The sequence below is a fragment of the Lutra lutra genome, chromosome 11, assembly GCF_902655055.1.
Source record: "Lutra lutra chromosome 11, mLutLut1.2, whole genome shotgun sequence".
NCBI lineage: Eukaryota > Metazoa > Chordata > Mammalia > Carnivora > Mustelidae > Lutra > Lutra lutra.
Window position 1 is genome coordinate 94,903,415 of NC_062288.1, and position 6,000 is coordinate 94,909,414.

General features: G+C 47.5%; 1 protein-coding gene across 2 annotated transcripts in view; it reads right to left on the reverse strand.

Annotated features, from left to right (window-relative positions):
- SLC37A3 (solute carrier family 37 member 3) overlaps positions 1-4,990 on the reverse strand; it is a 51,116-nt gene extending 46,126 nt beyond the window's left edge. Inside the window, exon 1 of one of the 2 annotated variants that reach the window (XM_047695222.1) lies at positions 4,864-4,990. The gene's annotated coding sequence lies outside the window, so the exon portion shown is untranslated. Of the gene's footprint in view, positions 1-4,806 lie in introns of both variants that reach the window. The other variant, XM_047695221.1, reaches the window with a different exon arrangement.
- Between the last annotated feature and the right edge of the window lie 1,010 nt (positions 4,991-6,000).

The following is a 6,000-nucleotide window of genomic DNA, read 5'->3' on the forward strand; positions in this document are numbered from 1 at the left end:
CCTCTAAGACAATTTCACACTTCGCTCTTTAAAGTTCCAGCATCCCTCTCTCTCCTTCACCTCGTACGATGGCTTTCTGCCAATGACCCCCCAAGAACTAGGGCTCTAACGCACAGTACAGCCAATCGTCCACCTGATATGCCTCCATGGATCTGAAGCAAGATTCTTCATCTCCTCCCTCCAGACCTACATTCCTCCCCCAGTATTTCCCAACTTAAGTGATACCACCATTCCTCCAAGTTGCCCAAGGTAATCAGGACTTTTCCTTCACTTTTCCTTCTCTCTCTCAGCTTCCACATCCACTCGGTTTCTAATTACCTCTTAAAATACATCCCAGATCTGTCCTCCTCTCTCTATCCCCACTGCCACCACCAAGATTAACCACCCTTATGGCCCACCAAGCCTACTGCAACAGCCTCCTGCAGCTTTCACGATTTCCACATCTACCCTGCCCCCAACTCATTCTCCACACATCAACCAAAAATAGATTTTTTTTTAAAGATTTTATTTATTTGAGGGGCGCCTGGGTGGCTCAGAGGGTTAAGCCGCTGCCTTCGGCTCAGGTCATGATCTCAGGGTCCTGGGATCGAGCCCCGCATCGGGCTTTCTGCTCAGCGGGGAGCCTGCTTCTCCCTCTCTCTCTGCCTGCCTCTCTGCCTGCTTGTGATCTCTCTCTCCGTCTAATAAATAAATAAAATCTTAAAAAAAAAAAAAAGATTTTATTTATTTGAGAGAGAGCAGGAGTGGGGTGGGGGAGGGGAGACAGGAACAGAGGGAGAGGGAGAAGCAGACTCCCCACTGAGCAGGGAGCCTAATTCGGGGCTCTATCCCAGGACCCTGGGATCATGACCTGAGCCCAAGGCAGATGCTTAACTGACTGAGCCACCCAAGCGCCTCCAGAAATAGATCTTAAAACATACATCAGCTCTCATTCCTCTGCTCAAAACACACTGATGGCTTCCCAAGACTCAGATAAAAATACAAAACTCTTTGCCATGGCCTTCAAAGCCTGAATGCCCCCAGTCCTCCACAGCAAAATAAGAAGGTTAAGGTGGGAGGAGAGCAGTGGAGTTGACAGTGGTGGCTGGCAAAAGGAGGCTAGAGATGAAGGAGGAGACTGCCTGAGGCAATGCTTTTTGAGAGTTTTTTTTATTATTTTATTGATTTTCAATAGGTTATATGTACATAAGGCAGAAAAATCAAAAAACATCAAAGGGTATATACAGTGATATCTCCCTCTCTGGTCTCATCACCCTGTGCTCCTACATCCTCACAGAATCTACCCCTGTGCATACACTCCAGGCAGAGCCCCTCATACCCACACATCCACAAAAGAACATATTACGTGCACTATTCTGCACTTTTTTCTTTTCTTCACTTACCAGAGTTTAGAGATCTCTCCTTATCCACACCTACAGAGTTAGCACATTCCAATCTCCTACCAGGTACCTGGGTGGTTCCCAATCCTTTGCTAGGATGGAGCCACCATACTTGGACACAGTGAGGATCTAACCCATTTCCTACCTCCCCTTTGCCCACCTTCCTTCCCACCCTTGCCAGTACCACTCTTCCTCACTCATGGCAACCTCCCCACACCTAATTCTTTTCCTGTCCCTGAGCCATTTCTTGCTTTGGGCCTTTGCATTTGCTGTTCCACTGCCTAAAATGCTTTTCCCATGGTTCCTTGCAAATGGCTTGTTCTTTCCTTTTCTTGGCTCATCCTCAAGTCATCTCCCTCATTGTGTGCCCTGATGGTCCTCTCTCTACAACGCTTGGGGCAGTTACTCAGTGACCTCTCTCATCTCCGTCTCTGTTTCTTCCCTTCACAGCATTGCTCCCAATCGAATTATTCTCATTTAACTGTTTACATGTGTACTGTTCGTCTGTAAGCTCCCCAAAAGCAGTGAGCTCATCTGTCTTAAGTCCACAAATGTATCTCCAGCACCCGGTATCAACTGATGCTTTCAGAAGCATCAATAAAGATTTTGTGAATGAATGAATCCTTTGACCACAACCAACAATGAACAGTTTCAAAGTGCCAGGCACTGTGCTAGGTACTTGCCCTGAACTAGTACATATAGTTCTTACATCTTAGAGATGAGAAAACAGATTTTTAAAGTAGAATCTTTTTTTTTTTTAAGATTTTTATTTATTTATTTTGTGAGACAGAGTGAGAGAGAGCATGAGCGGGGAGGTCAGAGGGAGAAGCAGACTCCCCATGGAGCTGGGAGCCCGATGTGGGACTCGATCCCAGGACTCTGGGACCATGACCTGAGCCGAAGGCAGTTGCTTAACCAACTGAGCCACCCAGGTGCCCTGAAGTAGTATCTCTTAATAGACGAAGCTAGCATTCAAACCCAGACCTGACCCTAGTCTCTATGCTATACTGTATAGAAAAAAAAGGTTAAAATATCCCAAGTTGGGTAAAACATAGTAATCAGAAATAGCTCATCTTAAGCTTAGAGGTATAAATTCAGAATGGAAACAAAAAACCAAAACCCTCACTTTATCAGTAATAATGTAACCACTATTACTCAAGGAGTAGCACATTAGATGGGCAATGACTTACTTCTCAGACTTCAGTTTTTATATTTGCAAAGGAAAAAGATTATGTGTACTGAAATATAGAAAGGCAGCTGGAAGAGTATTAAACATATAGTTGAGTTTCACTATTTTGACAGTACTATGTATGTTGTAATTTAGCACCTCAGTGCTTGACACTTATGCAAATATCCTTTTCATCCCACATTATCTCATTTGATGCCATTTACTTGTACTACCTGAACCCTTTTACTCAAAACTGAAGTCTTCTGTAATTTTTCTCTCTTCTTAAATTGTTGCATTACCATATATGTAAAGTACTTAACCTTTACCTGTAAAATTTTCTTGTCTTATTCTAGGGTTCCTAAAACTACATTCTTCCTACATTTTAAACATATTCCAAAGACGAGAAGTTTCTAAGATACAAATCTTTCCCTCTTGGACCACCTGGTTGGTTCAATAGGTTCAACATGCAACTCTTGATCTCGGGGTCTGGGTCTGAGACCCACAGAGGGGGATAGGTTGTACTTTAAAAAAAAAAAAAAAATCTGGGTACCTGGGTGGCTCAGTTGGGTAAGCATCTGCCTTTAGCTCAGGTCATAATCCCAGGGTCCTGGGATCGAGTCCCACCTCAGGCTCCCTACTCAGTATGGACTTTGCTTCTCCCTCTCCCCCCATCTTGACTGTTCTCTATCTCTCTCAAATAAAGAAATAAAATCTTAAAAAAAAAAAAAAAATCCTGCCCTCTCCTAGCCAAAGACTTATACTCCAGTTAATGGTCAGTGCTGTGACATTTCATTTTGTCTGTGATGAAGAGGAACAAAACACAACCTTTGATGATACACCTGACCCTGAAAGCTAGAGAGAAAACAAGACATTGCACTGACTTTAATTTTTTTTTTAAATTTTATTTATTTATTTATTTGAGAGAGAGAGAGAGCGCGTGCACACCAGCAGGCTGAGTGGCAGAAGGGGAAGCAGACTCTCCGCTGAGCACAGATCCCGACAGTGGAACTTGGGCGTGATCCTGGCACTCCAGATCATGACCTGAGCTAAAGGGAGACGCTTAACCGACTGAGCCACCCAGGCATCCTTCACTTTAACTTTATAAAAGTATTGTTTCAGGTCATTTTCTTATGGAAATCAAAGATTAACAAGAGAGGGGGCGCCTGGGTGGCTCAGTCAGTCAAACATCTACCTTCGGCTCAGGTCATGATCCCCAGGATCCTGGGATGGAGGCCTGCATCTGGCCCCTGCTCAACGTTGAGTCTGTGTCTCCCCATCCCTCTGCCCCTCCTCCTGCTCATGCTCTCCAACTCGCTCTCAAACAAATCAAAAATCTTAAAAAAAGAAATATACTGGCTAACTGAACATACTGAAGAAAAAAAAAGAAGATTAACAGAAGAATGATGCTAGGTGAAGCCATGTGTAGCCCACAAAAAGGCATTAAAATTCAAGTTGGAACATTGGACCCTCCAATGGGCCTCAACTCCCTCATTTAAGAATTACACGAGAGAAGTTTAGATAGTTCCTAGTATAGAGCCTGGCACACAGCAAACATCCACCAAATGGCAAAGACATATCCGGCACCAAGACACTGAAGAAAGGGAGCAATTAAGATTCAGATTTCCGTCTCCCCAGGAACATACTCTTCTCCCTATAAACATTCAGTAATGTTACTATGAGATCACCTACCATCTTATATTTCAGGAAACACCAAAAACCCTGTGGACACGTTCCCATTATCCCCTGCCAAAAGTGAGAATAAACAGACCACATTCTGCAAATAAGAATACTGGGAGAATGACGAATAAGTAATGTGACCAAATTCCTTGACTGAGGCCACAGCAGTTGCCAGAACACGAAACTCGGTTATTCCATTAAGATCCTTCTAAGCCCTCTGGCCTCCGCGCGTTTTATCCCAAAAGCCTCCCTTCCCAACCTACCTGAAAAGCGCCCCTTCCCCGGGTCTGAACGACAGCCCTGCTCCTGCACGAGAGCCCTCGTGGCGCGGCCCGTTCCCCGACTCTTCCCGAGCCTCCCGCTCGCCTCCCGCTCCCCTCCCGCTGCGGTCCTAGCCCGCCCCGCCCGGCCCCGCACACCCCGCACCGAGGAACCACCACCGGCGGCGGGGAGCGGCTGCCTGCCCGCCCAGCCCACGGCGCCACGCCCACCGGCCGCTCCCCGCCGCAGCTCCGCGTCGTCGCCCTCCGGTCCATGGAAGCCCCCCGGACTGCCCTCGCGGGCTGCGCCCCCACACCTCACCCCAAGCCGGGCTCCGGCCCCTCCTCGGTCGGCCCCCGCGCGCCCGGGCTAGCGCACCCGAGAGCCGCTGCAGTCGTCGTGCTGCGGCCCACGGGCCCGCTCGCTCCGCTGCCCGTAGCCCCTCGCCCACGTCGCCACCTCACCCGCCGCTTGGCGGCCAGGGTTTCCGGACACTCACGTGACCGGCCCGTCCCCGAGGCATGCTGGGAGCTGTAGTCCGACCGCGGCCTCACCTGAGGGCCGCCGGGGTAGCTGGGGGAGGCGGAGGGAGAGGGAGCACTGAGGCCTCGGTGAACCTGGATGCTGGGCTGGGGAAGGTCGGACGGTGGCCAAGAGCCTAAACTGGAAAATGGCAGTGAGAGAGAGATAAGATACAATCTGGAGAGAAATGCTATCTAGGTCATCTTTTTTCAGGAAAGCTTTACCCTGCTCTTTCTTTTTATAATAAGTAACATGCTGCTGGGGCGCCTGCGTGGCTCGGTGGGTTGAGCCTCTGCCTTGGGCTTGAGCTCTGGTCTCCGGGTTCTGGGATCCAGGATGGCATCAGGCTCTCTGCTCCACAGGGAGCCTGTTCCTCCTCCTCCTCCTCCTCCTCTCTCTCTCTCTCTCTCTCTGCCTGCCTCCCTGCCTACTTGCGATCTCTCTCTGTCAAATAAATAAATAAAATCTTAAAAATAAAAAAGGAACATTCTGCTAAGTTTGCTACTGACCAACCAGCCATAAAGGCATAAGCTTTAGATCTTTGTTTAAATTAATTAAATGCAGTGGCCCCTGTAATCTGCCACTATCGTTCACCATTCTGCACTCCACCTCACCAACCCAGACAAATAGATGAAAGTGAAGATCCTGATAGCCTCTCGAAAAATTTAAAGGCCTTAGAACACAGGACTTGCAAGTGGAGTCTACCGCCCTCCTGGGCTCTCTTTCAACCGTTGGGGAGGTACAACTTTAAAAAAAAAAAAAATCTCCCAACCCAGAAAACCTCTCCGTAAAGAGAGCAGAGAAAGAAAATGGATTTACTGCTGGATAAGCATTAAACCAGAATGTGACGCTCACGGTGAACAATGCAAAAAAGACAAAGGAATCTCCCGCATATTACAGCCAAGCAGATATTCCCTTACATGTGTGTTCTCAGGATAAACAATCACTAGTCCTCAAACAAGAAGGCTTGACAGGACATTTTGTCACATTTTG